This window comes from Mirounga leonina, unplaced genomic scaffold (assembly GCF_011800145.1).
Source record: "Mirounga leonina isolate KUSES-001 unplaced genomic scaffold, KU_Mleo_1.0 Mir_176, whole genome shotgun sequence".
NCBI classification, from domain to species: domain Eukaryota; kingdom Metazoa; phylum Chordata; class Mammalia; order Carnivora; family Phocidae; genus Mirounga; species Mirounga leonina.
Window position 1 is genome coordinate 21,027,560 of NW_023270454.1, and position 18,623 is coordinate 21,046,182.

Consider the following 18,623-nt stretch of genomic DNA (forward strand, 5'->3'; position numbering starts at 1 on the left):
AGACATACTATATACTTCCAATGCAATGAGAATAACTTAATTTTATTATTTTTTTAATTTTTTTTTTTTTTTAGATTTTATTTATTTGCGAGAGAGAGAGAATGAGAGACAGAGAGCATGAGAGGGAGGAAAGTCAGAGGGAGAAGCAGACTCCCTGCCAAGCAGGGAGTCCAATGCGGAACTCAATCTCGGGACTCCAGGATCATGACCTGAGCCGAAGGCAGCCGCTTAACCGACTGAGCCACCCAGGTGCCCGAGAATAACTTAATTTTAAAAATAAAATAATTAAGCAGTACCAGCTTCTTGTGAGAAAGAAATGTCCAAACTTCATAAGAGCTTTGATCCAAGTCAAGGATCCTCTGATCTTATGCTATTTTAAAGATAAGGGATAAGAGAATGAGTGCGTCGTTCATGAACACAGTACTGTCACCTCCTAACCTCTGACCCTCCACTGGCTCCTTCAGCTGTCTGCTCTTTGGGGGCCTACAGTTCTGCTAATCCTGACGACCAGTGATGGGCAGGGAGCATGTGTGACAGTGGCCAAGAGCCTCTGGCCCCAGCTAAAGCCCCCAGCCTTTCTTCAAGCCTCTGGTGAAGCTTCATTTTGCACTGTATCCCTCCTGACTCGCCAGATTATATTCTAGACAGAAGCGCCTCTACTCTGCCTTGCATTCAAGTCATGCCAACTAGAGGCCATGCCTTTTCCATGCACATCTTTTCCATGACAAAGGCCTGTATTTTCTGGGCATGAACGCCAGAAGATACATATTTTGCATGTGTGAGTGCAAGGTAATTTTTTAAATGACAAAAATAGAACTGAGTTTATTTCAACAATCTAAGTAATATTCTAATATTCCATCACTGGAAACATTTAATACTAGAATAAGAGTGAAGATTAATTTTAAAAATCTATTTATTTAATACAAATGCAGCATTTGGAATCAGAAAATGTCTTTGAATCCTTGCTCTACTTATTAGATGTCTTTGGACACTTACTCTTTCTCAGCTCGATTTTTCTCACCTTTAAAATAAAATGCTTACTTCATACGGTTATCTTGCAATGCGCACACATCAGGTACATAAATCACTTAGCATGGGGCCTGGCATTTGAGAGCAGTTCAGGGGCTAGGAAGTCCTTGCCTCTTCTCCTGCCCACAACTAACAACTATCCACGAGAGCATCAGTAATCAGATCAGAGACTCAGAAAGGAGGCTTGTAGCATTTATAGAATGGTTGGGGAAAACTAGATTTTCCATCACAGGTAGAAAGAGAATCTGAAGGGAGACCAAAAGAGGAGAATGCCTTTCCTCAGCACAGGACTTGTTTACCTCAGGTTTTCGTCTCTCCTTTCCATTCCCTACCTGGAAACACCTATATGTCCGAATAGCAGTTATATCCCATAACTAACTTTATTAATTTACCTTCATAAAATAAATTTCTGGAAGCCTGGATTTATCAAAACAAACCCCCTTCGGTAATTAGCAAATAGGAACATAATACACCAAAACTGAGTCAACTTGAAAAAGCTGACATTGTCTACCAGCCTCTAGAATAAGTTGCTGGGTAATTGGTTGGTATATATTTACAACGTGAATGACTTCAGTTTTTATGATGCATTGTAAAATCACCAGGTTATTTTATAACTTATTTAACTCTGTTCATCATAGGCAGCTGCAGTTGCATACTAGTTTTTCTGTATTTCTAAACTCTCCTTTATGCTCTGGGTCTGGTTTCGGGGCCAGGCCAGATTCATTTGGTAAGCTGCACTGAGCTTTCAAGTGGCAATAATTAATGACCTGGGCCTTCATCTCAGACATTATAACTCACTTTGGGTCACTTTTCCAACCACTAAAGCAGTGGTTTTGCACTGTAAAACCAACTTCCAATCCATATGAAGCATCTGAGGTGTGTTTATTTATCTATGTATTGCTTTTCATCTTCAGAGCACTTTCACAACATTAACTAATGGTCCCTAAAATAGGTGAGCATGGTTTGTTCAAGGTTGGCAACACCAACTCTAAAAATCCTGAGACGCTGCAGTGGGGAACAGCATCCCCTCAGGATTCAGAGGGGACAATTTCCTTCATGTTATTTCTCTTCCTCACTTCCTGGGGAAAGTTTTCATTCAGATTTACTCTGTGTCTGACACCCAAAAGAAAAAAAAGAAAAAAAAAAAAATCTTGTCAACAGAAGGGAGCACAACCGGGGCAGGGATATCAACTGTCTGAACAGTGGATTCTGATTGTCTCACAGGTCAGTAGAGCACTAGAATATCCACATTGCTTTTGCCAGGGTACACAGGAGAGCTGGGTTATCAAAAGCTAATTACTCAGACAAGGTTTTGAAAGCACCCCTCATCCTCAATTATCTAGCTATTTCAGAGGAAAATGGGTGTGGTGCTTTAATTTTTTGCTAGAGGGAAAGTGCTGACATTTCCGGATAATTTCCTCCGTTTTCTACTTTAGTTAGCATGTATTAGATAGGAGATTATACCCAGTGCTTTCCAAATTATTACCACTCCTCTAAAAACACCACCATCTGTGAGTGGAGGTCACAGTTCACTTATAAGGCTGTGCTTAGTACCACACTCCTCACTATTAAGTATTCTGGTTGTAACAGAGACGTAACTGGGTTGCTATCCCTTTTTTTCTCTGTTCTTCAAAAAGACTGAAAAAGTCTGCTCATTCATATGGGTTCCAACATTGACATAAAAAGCAATTAAATCATATTGCTAGACCAATTTCTAAATACAGCCCCCTTTTAAAATAAAACGCTTTAGTAATTCCAAAAAAGAATAACAAAAGATTTAAACATTTCTAGATAACCTGTAAAAATGAGTTGGTTCTCCTTTGTTTTCTTCCTCTATAATAACAATTGCTATGAGAAATGGAAATTGTCATGTGTTTGGCTTTAAAATCAGTGCAAAGTTTATGATTTATGCTTTTGAAATCATCAGACCACATGCAAAGAAACTAAAGCTGTTTGCTTTTAATTACTAGTAAAACAGGAAAGCAATTAGTAGAGCAATTAATTCAATATGTAGTAGGACTTTTTATTAGCCATTTTTATTATAATAACCCAACATATAAATGCCACAGTTCACACGCCATGCTCCCAAAGAATAAGATTATCATGAAACAAGAAGCTCTTCATAAAAACAGAGGGCCAGCTAGTGATCTTCACTATACAAAAAACATCAGAGTGGACAAGTTACTAACTTGTGTTCTTCTCAGCCCTCAAAACTAACTTGCTCTTGACTAAATCAATATTTACTGCTTTGATCTCAGTATCTGAGTTATTTTTAATAATTTCCCCAAATAATAAACATCAAAGTGAATAAAGTGATGATAAATTTTAATTTAGCTCAAAAGAACTTATTTTATTGCAGAATTAGTTGTTTCTTCTCTCACACATCAAATACTATAGGCTGAAGTGAGGACAACTTTTTTGATCTGTAAGATTTCCTGTGGCTTTTGAATTGCTTTTGAATTTCCCTCAAAGATGAAATCTATTTTTTCCCCAATTGTCATATTTTTCCATAAGACTAGTCCTTTAACTCTTTCGCTCATTTCAGGATAACTTTTCAGAATGATTGCTCCATTTAAAAGTTCTCCTGAGGGGGGAGACGAACCATGAGAGACGATGGACTCTGAAAAACAAACAGGGTTCTAGAGGGGAGGGGGGTGGGAGGATGGGTTAGCCTGGTGGTGGGTATTGAGGAGGGCACATTCTGCATGGAGCACTGGGTGTTATGCACAAACAATGAATCATGGAACACTTCATCTAAAACTAATGATGTAATGTATGGGGATTAACATAAGAATAAAAAATTAAAAAAAAAACAAAGTTCTCCTGAGGATTTATAATTGGTACTTTTGCACCACAATTGTGAGAGATTTTTGGATATATTTTAAGCATTATTTTGATTTGTCAAAGTTCTAGTTACTGTGATAGGCAGACAAATCAAAAGCAGGAGAACCATATCAGAGCTTGAATATTGAAAGTGCTGTTATAATAAAACCTGACAATTGAAATTGCCAGAGGAATATTTGCATGTAAAACCTACTAACTTGTGCTAAGAAAGAGATAGGACAATATTACCTCTTTTTCTAGCAATGTGATTAACTAAAACTTTTAAAGAAATAATGATTTTTGTAAGAGTTGAATATGTAATATTCATTGTGATACTAATTAAATATGTATATCACTTCACAAATGAGAGAAAATAGACCCATAACCCTGGTCATCAACTGACCTGAACTATATTGAAGCATTTACTCTGGGGAATGTTATACCAGTCCTTCAGATCCAATTCTTCTAGGTCTTTAAAGGCCACGTAGCATTGAAGCTCTTAGTTTCAAAGACAAAAACAGTGCAGGAGGTGGACGCTAATTAACCTTAATGTGTTTTTGAGTCTGGTGTTCTAATTGGCTCACTGTCTGAGGCATTGCCTGGACTGTACAAAGAGGATGCTTTGTGGAGACTACCTTTGGCAACTGTGTTCTTGTTTGCCGGTCAGTTTTTTGACATCCTGCGACCTCTAGTGAGAACCAGAAGTTGTCAGCCAACATAAATTTCCTCGCTTGGTCTGAGTCCCTATAGGAACCACAGAGAAAGACAGAAAAGAACTTCGGCAAGTCTCATAGAATATTCTTTTCTTTTTTCAGATCACAGCATTGATTCAGGTTTGAGGGAGTGAAAATATTTAAAAATATGTACCTTAAGAAATTTTTCCTCAGGTTTTCTAGAAACTACATTGCAGTCATTAAAGTACCTTCAAATACTACACTGAAAAAAATTAAAATGCATGCAAATGAAAGGGAAAATGGTGAGAAGTCCAGTAACAATATGAGCCGAGTATCAAAGGAAAAAAGAAAATAATGTGCCTTTTCTATATATTACAAATAATTTAAAGTGGGCAGCTATTTGACATTTGTTTTTCAGTAAATTTTTGCAAATTATATGTATATGGAGTATATAATTATACTGTATTTTAATTAATCCTATAAAGCATAGTATTATTGCCTGAAATTAAGATATCAAATAAGTAAGTGCATTTCTTTTTTTTTTTTAGATTTTATTTATTTATTTGACAGAGAGAGACACAGCGAGAGAGGGAACACAAGCAGGGGGAGTGGGAAAGGGAGAAGCAGGCTTCCTGCGGAGCAGGGAGCCTGATGTGGGGCTCGATCCCAGGAGCCTGAGATCATGACCCGAGCCAAAGACAGACGCTTAATGACTGAGCTACCCAGGTGCCCAGTAAGTGCATTTCAATGTAAAACATAAATGCATAAACGAGTATATGAGGTATGAATGAGAATATATCATGGCCTTAATTCTCAAAGCACAGAGTATACCACCCGGCATGCTGCTCATTCTAAAAAGTTTAGTTGTGGTAACTAATAACTTTTATAATGACGCATAGTTGTTTGAGGTCAAATGTATTTATTAAGAGTATAGTGTAGGCACAGAAGGATGAATGACACATGGTTGCCACTCTGAATGTACAATCTAATAGGATGAAGGACAGGTATAACTTGATAGAATGTGGTAAGTACCTTATATGATGAACAAATGAAAAATTACAGATGTTCTCTGAAAGTGATCACTTTCACTTTAGGAAATAAGGGAAGAATGTTTATAAGGTTGTTGGACTTTAATAGGGAATATGAGAGAGAATGAAAGAGGAACAAGCAAGCACCTTTCAGCTTCCTTTGATGCCATATAAATTCTGTTCTTCTTCCTCAGCCTTATTTTAGCCTTTACTTAATCTGTTATATAAAGATGGATAATACTATTTCTTTGATCTTACCTCGGGTAATACTCTTATATTTCTTCCCAAATTTTATTTTTTTTCCAAAACCAAATTTTACATATATTCTATAACTTTCTGTATTATAACTTTCTATTATTGATAACGGTAAACATATTAATGCATCGTTTACATCAGGACATTCAGTATAATTAATACAGTTAAAATGGGTTTTATATCTAAACATTTATATATGGTTTTTCAGTTTTTCAGGACTATAGTTGCTATGGGAATTATAAAATTTATCCACACTTAAAAAATTAGAACACTCCATACCTTTTTAATGCTGTAACAGGTAAGGATGTTTCAAGAAACATGAGTTCAATCTAAAATTCTTCCTGAAAAACAGGTAAGGTTTTTGATCAAATAAATACTTCCTTGGAAATACATTTTATGAATAATTTTATATTTTATTTATTTTATAAAATACTTCATATCCCCAGACTAAGTTAATGTATTTAATTTAACTGAATCCCAAGATGTAATCGAGAGAAAATAAAGTGTACATATCTTAAATGTACAATTTGATACATTTTGACATACGCACACACCCATGAAACCATCACTACCATCAAGATTGTAAGTATATGGATCACCACCCAAAGTTCCCTCATGTTCTTTGTATTCCTTTCTTTTCACACTTTTCTGTGCTCCTCCACCAGGCTTGTCTGCATTTTCTAGAGTTTTCTAGAAATGGAACAATATAGTATAAACTCTTTTTAGATTGGCTTTTTTCACTTAGCATAATTAGGGATCATCTTTGTTGTTGATAATCTCAAACTTTTTTTGACAATCTCTTAAGACTTCTGTTCCAGGGTCATTTTTTGAGAAATATGCCTATAAGTACTTATGCACAGCAATATTTTATGCTCACATACATATATAATATGTATAATGTTGAACTATGATTACAGAATTCTAAATTAGATATGTATATGTACATAGTTATTACTGCAAATGTAATTTTTCTGAGATTTGAGTGTGAGAATGATTCTCATTATGTCCTAAAGATTCCACTGGATCAGTTCTACTCATAATGACAAAATATTTTCTTATTTGTCAATTAATAGGGCACATAATTAATGGATTAAATTTGGCCATATTATAACTTGTTTGTTCTGATCATCTTTTCTTTCTCTCTTCCTTTAAGATAGGGAATTTAGTCTAAATAGTCCTAAAACTATTTTTATAGATCTAACTTCCTAAAATTCTTATAATTTGTTTTTTTAAATTGAAGTATAATTGGCACACAATGTTACATTAGTTTCAGGTGTACAACAATGATTGGACAAATAAATCTGTATGTCATAAATTCATTTTAAACTAAAGAATACTATAAGAAAAAATAGGGATTTACATGATTTTTTTCCTCCATTGTATCTGTCAATAAGGGGCTGGTTTCAATTTTTTTTCACTAGTAGTTTTTGAAAATGTAATTTCAATTAACCAACCAATATAATTCACTAAACAAATATATGGGATAAGTTGACATACAGGCAAAATTTTTTATTAATTTTTAAAACATCAGCTATTTGAGTCTTTTAATGATACTTTGTTAGCATGAATCATCAGAAGCATAGCAACTGAAATGATCACAGATGATGTCCAACTCCTTCATTTCTAACATAATTGAAACTTCTATTGCCTTGGAGATCCACCTGAGTGCCAGGTAACCAATAAGAATCTTAGCTGTAGTCACTTTCTTTGGGTTTAGCCTGAATTTTCTCTTTACATTTTTAATTGAGGATCTGAGCTGGGTGACTGAAGTTGTCACAAGTTGTTTATAATATATGTGAGTGTTAGCACTTTAGAAAGTACTTGAGGTACATTGCAGCCAGCCATTGGGAGCAGCACTGCTTAGCTTTGTCTCCTTATACAGAAGAATATGGATAAAGGCCTTTTCTTCTACATAATGAGTGGAGGGGAACTGGCCAACAACATCCAGGTTGCTCTCCTGATCTTCATTTGGCCGTCATCTTTCCTTATAAACAGGCTTGATCACTCAGAAGCTCTCTAATTACTCAGATAGAAATTAGTATTGAGTTTAATCATATTCAAAGATTATATGGTAGAATTTGTTCTTGGTATTGGTGGTGTTTTATTGCTCTCTGAAGAAACTGACACACAAAGTAAACCAACCAGGGAGATAAATTCAATTTTATTTTATTTCCAACTCAATTCAACCATCATTCTGTTATATACTCTAGGGAATCAAATGCAAAAGACATGATTTCTTACCTGAAGCAAAGTATGCTTTTACTATGTGAAAATAGTGACCCAGGAGCTGATTATTTGGCTGCCAAGGAAATTCAAAGTGGGTACAACATCATAAGATGATGACTAAAGAAATAACTATAAATCTTTTGAACATCATACAATATTTTCTGTTTCTGTCTTATTCAACCTTTCACAAACACAATGCTGGATAAAATAGGCTCTGCACGACTTCTTTAGTAATTAAAAATAGTGAGTAAATATTAATTTATAATTTATAAATTCCATGCTAGATACCTGTCTCTCTTCATGAGTAATTGTATCATCTGTTTTGTTGGTTAGCTGAATTGAAAGATGTGCTCAACTTGACAATGCCAGTAAGTTGGAGAAAGATTTTGCTCCCTTTAAACTGTTGAGAGAATGACTTTTCAATCAGTGAAGTTCCTTTGTAGAAAGATGACATTCTATCTTCTGAGATGCTTGAGTCTTTCATGGATATTGAAGTTTTTACTTTATCTTGAATCAAATTTGATAATTTCTTTTTTTTTTTTTTAGGAAGTTGTAGTCTCCATTTCATTTGTCTGGTCCAGATTTTCAACATGACAGTGTCAAACATTGATGTAAATATAATGTTTTATAATGTTTAGTTTTGCTATTGAATAACTCATGCTCTTTTCATTTCCAACTATTGTGTTCCAATTTCACTTTCACTTATTAAGCTAGTCAAAAAGATTTTCTTTTTTTTTAGTTAATTTATCTTTTTCTTTATTAATTACTTCTTCATTTTTTGTTCATTTTACTGAAATTCCTTTAAAAAATAATCATTTTTAAATCCTCAGTGTGTTTTTATCCCTTTAAACATGAAAAGATTTTTTTTTTTTTAAGATTTTATTTATTTATTTGAGAGACAGAATGAGAGAGAGCATGAGAGGGAAGAGGGTCAGAGGGAGAAGCAGACCCCCTGCTGAGCAGGAAGCCCGATGCGGGACTCGATCCCGGGACTCCAGGATCATGACTTGAGCAGAAGACAGTCGCTTAACCGACTGAGCCACCCAGGCGCCCTAAACATGAAAAGATTTATGATGATGTCGTATAACACCTGGAATTCGCTTGCAGGAGGAAAAACCATTCTATTTTAAACAGAAAGAAATTCGGTGGAACCGTACACTTAGATGTTAGAAGGCCTGAATTCAGAAGCAGGCTTGATACTAACCCAGTAGGAACGACCCCAGAAAAAGACCACAAAACTAGCCTGCCACGACAGGAGACCACATTTGATACAATCAGAAAGCAAGAAATCAGAGAGCCTTTGCTGGAAATGTTGACTTCAGGAAGACATCCCGTTAGCTTTGATCCAGAAATTAAAGTCGTGGTCACTACCGCACCTGTGTCTGATGCGACACCGAAACGCTGCTGCAGGAAGTCCAACCTGCCTGCTGCAGTGCCTCCTAAGGGAAACTGCCTCCACGGTAGAACAAATCTTCCACGTTCATCTTTTGGAGCACTGCTACCCAACACGGTAGTCACTGGCCACCTGTGGCTACTGAGCCTTTGAAATAGTCCGAATGGCAATGTAGTCTAAGTTTAAAATACACACCGGAGTCCAAAGACTCAGTGGGGAAAGCGGAATGTAAAATAGCCCAATATTTAAATACTGATTACATGTTGTAATGATAACATAGTGAATATATTGGGTAAAATAAAATGCATTTCAAAAAATTCATTGTTTTCTCTTTACCTTTTGTAATGGAGTTACTAGAAGATTTAAAATTTCATATGTGGCTTACATTAAATTTCTTTTGGTTGGGGCTGTTCTAGGACTCACAAGAGTGCATCTTTTAGAAGAGCCAATTTCACATCCAAAAATTTAGTTGCGAGGAAATCAAGTAAAAGTAGGCTTTAGCTTTCTAGTTCCTGTCACTCAGAAAGGCCTCCTAATCGACTGAAATGAATACTGAGCAAGCTAAGTCACTGTATCTTCTACATGAAGTATTTTTTAGTAAAAAGCTCAGGCAATATCTCACAAGGTTACTTTTCTCTTTGTAATGATTTTTGATGAAATGTGTTTTATCCTAATTTTATTACATTCACTCACAAATTATTTCGAAGATTTATTTTTTTAATTTCAAAGTACCTGAGTTGCTTTCTCTTTTTATCAACTTAATACTAATTTTCATTTCCTTTTTTTTTTTTTTTTTTTGCATTGTTACCAAAGAAGGTGGTGGTGTACATTTTTGCTGTTTGAAATGTATTAAGATTTTTTTGTGGCCAAAGTATAGCCAGCTTTGCTAAAGCTCCATAGACATGGAAAAGAAATAGGTTTTCTCTGCTGTAACATAAGAAACTTAGCTTGTGGGGCGCCTGGGTGGCTCAGTTGTTAAGCGTCTGCCTTCGGCTCAGGTCCTGCTCGGCGGGAAGCCTGCTTCTCCCTCTCCTACCCCCCCTGCTTGTGTTCCCTCTCTGGCTGTCTTTCTCTCTGTCAATTAAATAAAATCTTTAAAAAAAAAGAAACTTAGCTTGTATGTGTTAATGTCTTTATTTATATTAGTCATACTGTCACTACCTTTGCTTTTTGTTTTGTTTTTGTTGTGGTTAACATTTTGTTTTGTTTTTGGTCAGACAGATCTGCTAAAATAGATTTACAGAATGTTTAAAAGTCTGCAACTTGCTACAAATAACTTAAAATGAGGAGATGAAGTAAAACATTTAACAAATTATCAAAATATGGGCTGCTAAGTGTAATCTAAAAGGTAAACATAGGGTTTGTCTGCCTGGCTCAGTTACTAGAGCATGCGACTCTTGATCTCAGGGTTTTGAGTCTGAGCCCCATACTAGGTGTAGAGATTCCTTAAAAAAAAAATAGGTAAAATGAGAAGCATGAAAAGTTCTGTGTGATGAAACATTCTGTCTGTAGGGATTGGAATAAGACACCATATAAGATGAGACATTTTGTGATTCTTCAAATATGAATAAAATTTGGGGTTATAGAAGAGGAAAAGAGCTTTTAGCCCATGAGAACAAATAATCCAAGGTTGGTCTTGTGACAATACAAATGTTTGCTAAAGCTAATGATACAGAGTGTCTGGAATGTGAGCTACATACTGGGAAGAAGAGTTACATATTGAGGAACCATTCACGATTTTGAGAAAGAGAGAAATTTAATAAGTTGGAGGTTTTGGAAGGTTTAATCTGGTGACGTTTCCAGGAATTATTCAAAAGTGGAAGGTGTGGAGGAATATATTGCCACAGTTCATGTCACAGTCATGACAGTGAGCATGTCAGTTCATTGAATGGAGTACTAAGTACTCCATTAAGGAAATAAATTACTATGAAGGAGTAATTCATAGAACTTGATAAACTAGATTAACTTTAGTTTTCCAGTGGAAAGGGGCAGCAAGGGAAAAAGAACAGTCAACACACACAGAGTTCTAACTAGAATGACCAGAGATGCTAAAAACAAATAAAAAAGTCATGGGGCACCTGGGTGGCTCAGTTGGTTAAGCGTCTGACTCTTGATTTTGGCTCAGGTCATGATCACAAGGTCATGAGATGCAGACCCGCATCAGGCTCCGCAATGGGTATGGAGCTTGCTTAAGATTCTCTCTCCCTCTCCTACTGCCCCTCCCCACCTAAAAAGCAAAAAAGAAATAAAAAGTTCAGGGAAATTTAACTCCCCAATTTACATCTCCTCTGTGCTGAAGTCTCATATATTCAATTGCGAGTCTCTATTTGGATATTTCTTATACATCTCAAAGTTAGCATGTTCAAACTAAGTTCTTAAACCCAAACAGATCTCCCAACCCTGACTCTACCCCCTAAGGTAGCCATATTTCTTATCTTAATAAATTTTCTGTCTTACATATTAAAATTTCTTTGAAAGTATTTTCTTAATAGCTACAAAAGATTTTACCTTATGGAAGCAGTAAAATCACCTTTACCAGGGGCTCCTGGGTGGCTCAGTTGGTTAAGCGACTGCCTTCGGCTCAGGTCATGATCCTGGAGTCCCAGGATCGAGTTCTGCATCGGGCTCCCTGCTCAGCAGGGAGTCTGCTTCTCCCTCTGACCCTCACCCCTCTCATTCTCTCTCTCTGTCATTCTCTCTCCCTCAAAAATAAATAAAATTTATAAAAAAAATCACCTTCACCATTTCTCAATTGTTGGACCTTTAGGCTTATCCCCAGTTTTGTGGTGCTTCAATGAACAGTCTTACTTTTATTAAGATCTTAAGATACTTTCATTATTTCCTTAGAATATATTTTTCAGGATTACTCAAGAGAATAAAAGCATATAGTATGATCATCATTTAAGCCCATATTATATATTATCTTTTCAGAAGGTTTTACCATGTTAGTATTCTATCAGCCATATTCTCACCATATACCTACCCAATAGTGAATATAATCTACTTTAAATCTTTGACAATTTCAATGTGCAAAAAAGTATTATCACATTAACTAGAATTTGTTTGATTAAATACTAGTGGTGTTGAACAATTTTTTCTTCTATTTATTAAACATTTCTATTAGTTTTTCAGGGAATAAACTTTTATATTCCTTGCTTAGTTTTCAATTGGACTTTTTGGGGGATAATTTCCTCATGTATATTTTTTTGTAATCACTTGAAATATTTTCCCCCAAGTTTGTTATCTTCTTTTGAATTTATGTGACATATTAGTGACACAGAAATCTCTACTTATTACAGTCTTAATTCAATCACTCTTTACTTTGTGGTTTTATTTTACTTTATGATCTCTTTATTCATATCTAAAGATCAGATAATATATTTAATTTACTTTCTGTACTTTTTATTTATATTTTTGCTAATTTAATAAACTGAGAAATCAATTTTCCTAACACTATTTTATTGACTAATTCTTCCTTTCACAATAATTTGTGATACCAGCATTTACTTGTAAACTATCGATTCTGTCCTTTCCAAATGTCCATCTATAAAATGCTGGATCTACATTGTTCTAATTACTTGGTTTCATAGTATATACACATAATATGGTATATAACATATATTACGGAATATACATTTTACAAGGCATATAGTTATTTGCTAACACTGTTCTCTAATTAGTCTTCTTGTTCAAATTCTCTTAGCTAATTCTGCCCATGAACTTTTGTGAGAGTTAATTTTATTGACTGGGCCACAGGCTGCCCAGACATTTGATTAAACATTATGGGGCATTGTGTCTGTGAGGCTGTTTCTAAATGAAATTAACATTTGAATTGGTAGACTGAGTAAAGCAGATTGCCTTCCCCAATGCCAGTGGGCCTAGGTTCTGTTTTTTTGGAAAACTCTGACTCATACAACTTCTAAAAAATTTAAACAAGTGGGCGCCTGGGTGGCTCAGTTGGTTAAGCAACTGCCTTCAGCTCAGGTCATGATCCCGGAGTCCCGGGATCGAGTCCCGCATCGGGCTCCTGGCTCAGCAGGGAGCCTGCTTCTCCCTCTGACCCTATCCCCTCTCATGCTGTTTCTCTCTCTCTCTCTCTCTCAAATAAATAAATAAATAAAATCTTTAAAAAAAATCATTTAAAAAATTTAAACAAGTAAAAGTCCAGTGAAGAGTTTTTAGGATTTTTTTTTGAAATCATATAAAATCTACAAATAATCTGCAAATTAATTAAGAGATAATTGGCATCTCTATATTGATCTATGTTTTTATTCAGAAACATGTTTCTTGTTTTATTTAAGTCAGCTTTATTGTCTCTTAGTAAAATTTTGTACTTTTTCTCTATAAGGCTACTGAGCTTTCATTATTAAAGTTATTCTTAGGTATTTTTTATTGCAAATAAATGGAATGTTGTCAATCAGAATAGCTCGTAGGCTATTGAGCTTAGTTGGTATCAGTGGACTCTGTTCATCATTATAGGAACCTGATTTCTTCCCATGACAACTAAGCACTCAAATATTTGTTTAATAAAGGATATGGCTTTTGCCTTCCTTTAGCTAATGCTCATTAAAGAGGTTAGTGAGTTTTACTTACATAAAAAATATTCTTTGGGCCAAGTTCACGTCATGGTTTAATTTGGGGGGAACAGTTCTTCTAAAACATGGAGTTGAACAGCCAGTAGAGAAAATACTGGCCTCCAGTAATATATTTGGGAACTCTCTATCTTAGCTCTCTCAGAAAGAGGAAGATAGCTCTCCTTCCTCCCTAGAAATACTGCACAAATATAGGAGGTAAAAGAGTAAACATGTTTGTTTGTTATTGTTAGCATGTTTCACACATGTCATCAGTTAACATCAGCAGATGAATCCACATAATGAGGCTGGTATGATCGGTTCCACCCTTGACTATTAAAATACTCAAATCATTTTGATTTGCCACTCACATAATACTGTTGCAACAGCAAAGTTTATTGAAAGAAGAATAAAAGACCTTTTTTATTATAAATTAAATATCCTTTCTAAAAGCAGCACATCAAACTTAAGTTGTTTTGTTTTTTTGCATATTAAGAGAAGTGGAATTTAAAGTTCTAATACCAGTCAATAAAGTATATACCAATTAAACTTGGATATCTGCATACATTCTCTATAGGTGTCAGCATTGCTTTGTAATAGTTCTGTGTGCAGAACTGTATTCATCATGTCATAGGATATGACTTTTATTTTTAATTCAGACTTAAAAATTGGAAGAGCCAATTTAAGACCTTAAGATATCTCTTGGACTATTCATTTTTTAACATAACAAGTTGTGACTGAATGATTAAATTCCAGTTGGTAAGAAAATGTATATTTATGTTTCTGCCTTAGGCATGAATAAGTACTTCCAAGGTTTTGCATAGCATTCTCTGGGTTTAAAAATAAGATGCTTTGAAATATATGCTATAACATTCTTAGAACCTCATTCTATTTGGCATCTGTAGAAATGATATTCCATTATTTGTAGTTGAGAGAACAGTTAACAACATTCTATGGTTTGATTCAAATCGCAGACACCCCTGCATCACTGTGTGCATTCCACTGTTCTTAAGGTTCCCTGAAAGAAAGGTCTAGATTATGATGTGAGAGATATACAAAACCATGTAGCCAGTTTTGCAATTGGTATTGTAAAAATAGCTACAACTAAAAACCATAACAAAACCATGTAACCAGCTTTACAATTGGTATTGTAAAAATAGCTACAACTAAAAACAAATAAAAAAATACATACAATTACATAGCAGAAAATAGTTTGAACTAATTATGTTCCGATTTTTTTTTTTTTACTGGATTGAGTTATTAGAGAGCATTTATTTAAAATGGAGAGATGTATATAAAATTTATGTTCATACCAAGAGTGCATCTATTCTTCGGGCAATTTCTCATTCCCTGAAATTTCAATAGAGATTTTATTAATACTATGTTCAAGGCTCCGAAGATTTGTGATTACTAAGCTCCTGAAGTTGTGGAATATGATTTAATAAATGCTTTATGCATCTGACTCTGTACCCACAAGCAACCTCCGCCCCTAGGTACTTACTTAGCTCTGACACATTCTCATTCTCGACAGCATTGTGGATAAGAGGAGTATGTTAAAAGTATTATGGACATGATAACACTTACAAGAGACCCAATCACTTGAATTATGTTCAAGTTTGTCATTACAAAATCAAGATTACATATGTTTATAGTTATAAATAACTATATACTGTAAATTGTAAGTGACTATTATAATTGTAAATGTTAACAGAGAAAAATCTGAGTCTTAGAAAACGTATAGCCAGGTGTAACTATTCAGTGTGGAAGTCACTTGAAGCAAGACAAAGAGACCTGAAACTTTTTGTTCACTCAGTTGCTTTATTTTTTATTTATTTTTTTCTTTTAGAGAGAGAGAGACAGTGCTAGCCAGTAAGAGGGGAAGGGGCAGAGAGAATCTTAAGCAAGCTCCCTCTCCAGCCTGGAGCCTGAAGGGGAGGGGATTCCATCTCAGACCCTGAGATCACCACCTGAGCCCAAATGAAGAATTGGGGGCTTAACCTGGTGCTTAATCAACTGAGCCACCCAAGCACCCCTACTCAGTTGCTTTAAATGGTACTCTAGTAACTAGCAAAGTTACTAGCTTCCTTCTTTTATATGTGATGGTGTGATAATATGTTAGTAAATACTATTCATTTTTTCTTCAGTGAATGATGCCAGAATAATTTTATAATCTATCTTGCAACTCCCTTTTAGGTAGACATTCTTTGGAACATCTGAAATAGGGTAGTTCAGGTGTGAAAAAAATCAAGAGCAGTTTCTCTTTAAATACCACACAACATATGGAATCTCACTTGTAGCTGGCAGTGATTTGGGGGGAAAAAAAAATCAGAAATTTCCTCCGTATCTCTCCAGAAATTGAATCCTTATGAGCCAACTTTGATTATTTTCTCATGTAAAAGTGAAATAAAAATGCAGCTGAAACACACTATTTATAGAATGCCACTATGTGCAACTGATTGCCAACATGAAGATATTTAGAGTAAAACTCTAAAGACACACTCTTTACAGGTCAAATTCTTTTTTTTTTTTTTTTTTTTTTTTTTTTAGGTGTGGCCAGAGAGATGAGTCCCTTTTAATTGCTGAGGAATTAACTTTGGAAATAACCTTCCCACTCCCTGCCCCTCCTCCCCACCCACACTCCTCCCCCAAGGCAAGCCCCATCCAGTTTGGGCAGGAAGCCACTTTTCCCTGGAACAGCCCAAGCAGGGATGGTGCGGAAAGCCACTCCCTGGGGACTGGAGGACTGCATCACTGGCAGCCAGAACAGCAGCAGGGAGCCTCAGAGGACGACGATGTGCTTGGCCAACCCCTGCATCCCGTAGTCCTGCAGCAGGGGGGACCATCCAAACCAAAACCAAATCCAAACCAAAATCTTTCCTACCACTATTCATTTAAATACAGTTAATTTTTGACACATCTCAGTGAAAGCCATTCTCCGATACATAAATACTTACAATACCAAGTGGATAATCTTCTAAAGATTAATGGCCAAAAAACAGCAACATGGTTTCGGTGGTTTGAATCACTAGGACACAAGTATCTGGTGTCAGAGCTGGAAAGGACCCATTTGTACAACCTAATTCAGTACTTCATTTCTATACATTAGGAAAACTGAAGTCTAGAAAGGCTTAACGATGAACTGGCAGTTGTTCAGGACTAGTTCCACCAAGTTAGGACTCCTCTATGTGATGTCAGTGTTCCTCCTACATGAAACCTACAGATGGATTTTGGATTTGGAATATCCAAATAGAGTCAGATTGTGCCACTACCTACAACTGGTTCACCTTTTTAAGTTCATTTATTTAATTAAAACTCAAATGTGTGTATTTACTAGTTGTCCCAGATCAAATAAGCTAACTTTGGGAAAAATTTTACATTTTAGTGAAATACAACATTTTTACGTAAAAACGGCCTTAAAAATTAAGCTGGGTAACTGGGAGAAATTACTAAGTTTAGCCCAATCCTTTGTGTTTATGTATATGTAATACTATCTTCAACACAGACTTATTTTTTCTTAAAGAATTTTTCAGCATTTTTAGTTGTAACTACTTCAGTCTTTGGGCGAGATGTTAATTATAAACATCCTTCCACAAAATAGAAACATAATGGAATTTCTGTGTGATGATCCCTATATCTGATAGAAATTTCCACAATGTTCTGCTGGTACTTAAAACAAAAACCACATCCTAGGAATATTTCACTAATAGACCTATATTTAGACCAACATTTCATACCATATTTGCAATTCATACACGAGACTTCATTTCTGATATTTACTAGACCATATTTTTATTGTCTATTGAACACAACTTTTGAAGTGTTGTGATTAAAATTTGGGTAAAACTCAGTCATTTTTCCTCCTGGCTACAAATCTCAGTTGAACTGGTTTATTTTTAGATTGCCTCAAAAAATTAGACGCTACTAGCGAGGGTCTCTAAGGTATATACTAATTCATATCCTGTGATAATAAAATCTTTTCTCTACCACAAGTACCATGTGGTACTTACAGGGACCATGAATCCTTGTTTCCCCCAGTTAGTCCCAGTTTATTCCTATTGCTCTAGAATAGTCTTATCCCTGTCACTCTTGAAAGCATCTCAGTTTAGATGGTAACTGATATGATTACTATAGCAATATTGCAATCAAAAATAGAGTCTTTAAAATCCTCCTATACAAAAAACATACTATACAAGAAAGATAAAATATGGACAAAACCCTGTTTAGAGTTTGCTGTGTGAGTCTGATGTTGCTGCTGTGATTTAAAACTGAATCCCTTGTCACCTCTACCTAGCTACTCCATTATTGTTCATAGTCACAATGAGGTTATTTTGAGGGTCAACACGTTATTTGTTCCACAGAGGTTTCAATTTAGCCTTAGGAATGGTCACATGGGACTGCAAGGTCCATGTTGCTAATAATCTTTATCTTTTCTCTTTAAAAAGTTCTGACTCGTTTCCAAAAATCTATATGCTGTGGTTTCTGACCTTCCTTCATTACCACAGAACACAAAGCTGTTCTGCTTTCTCCTTTTTTCCTTATCATAAAAGAACATCTGAGGGAGTTCTGAGTTGAAAGAGCTTTCAAACATTGGCCAGAGTCTTCAGACAGTTGGCAGAACAGTAAA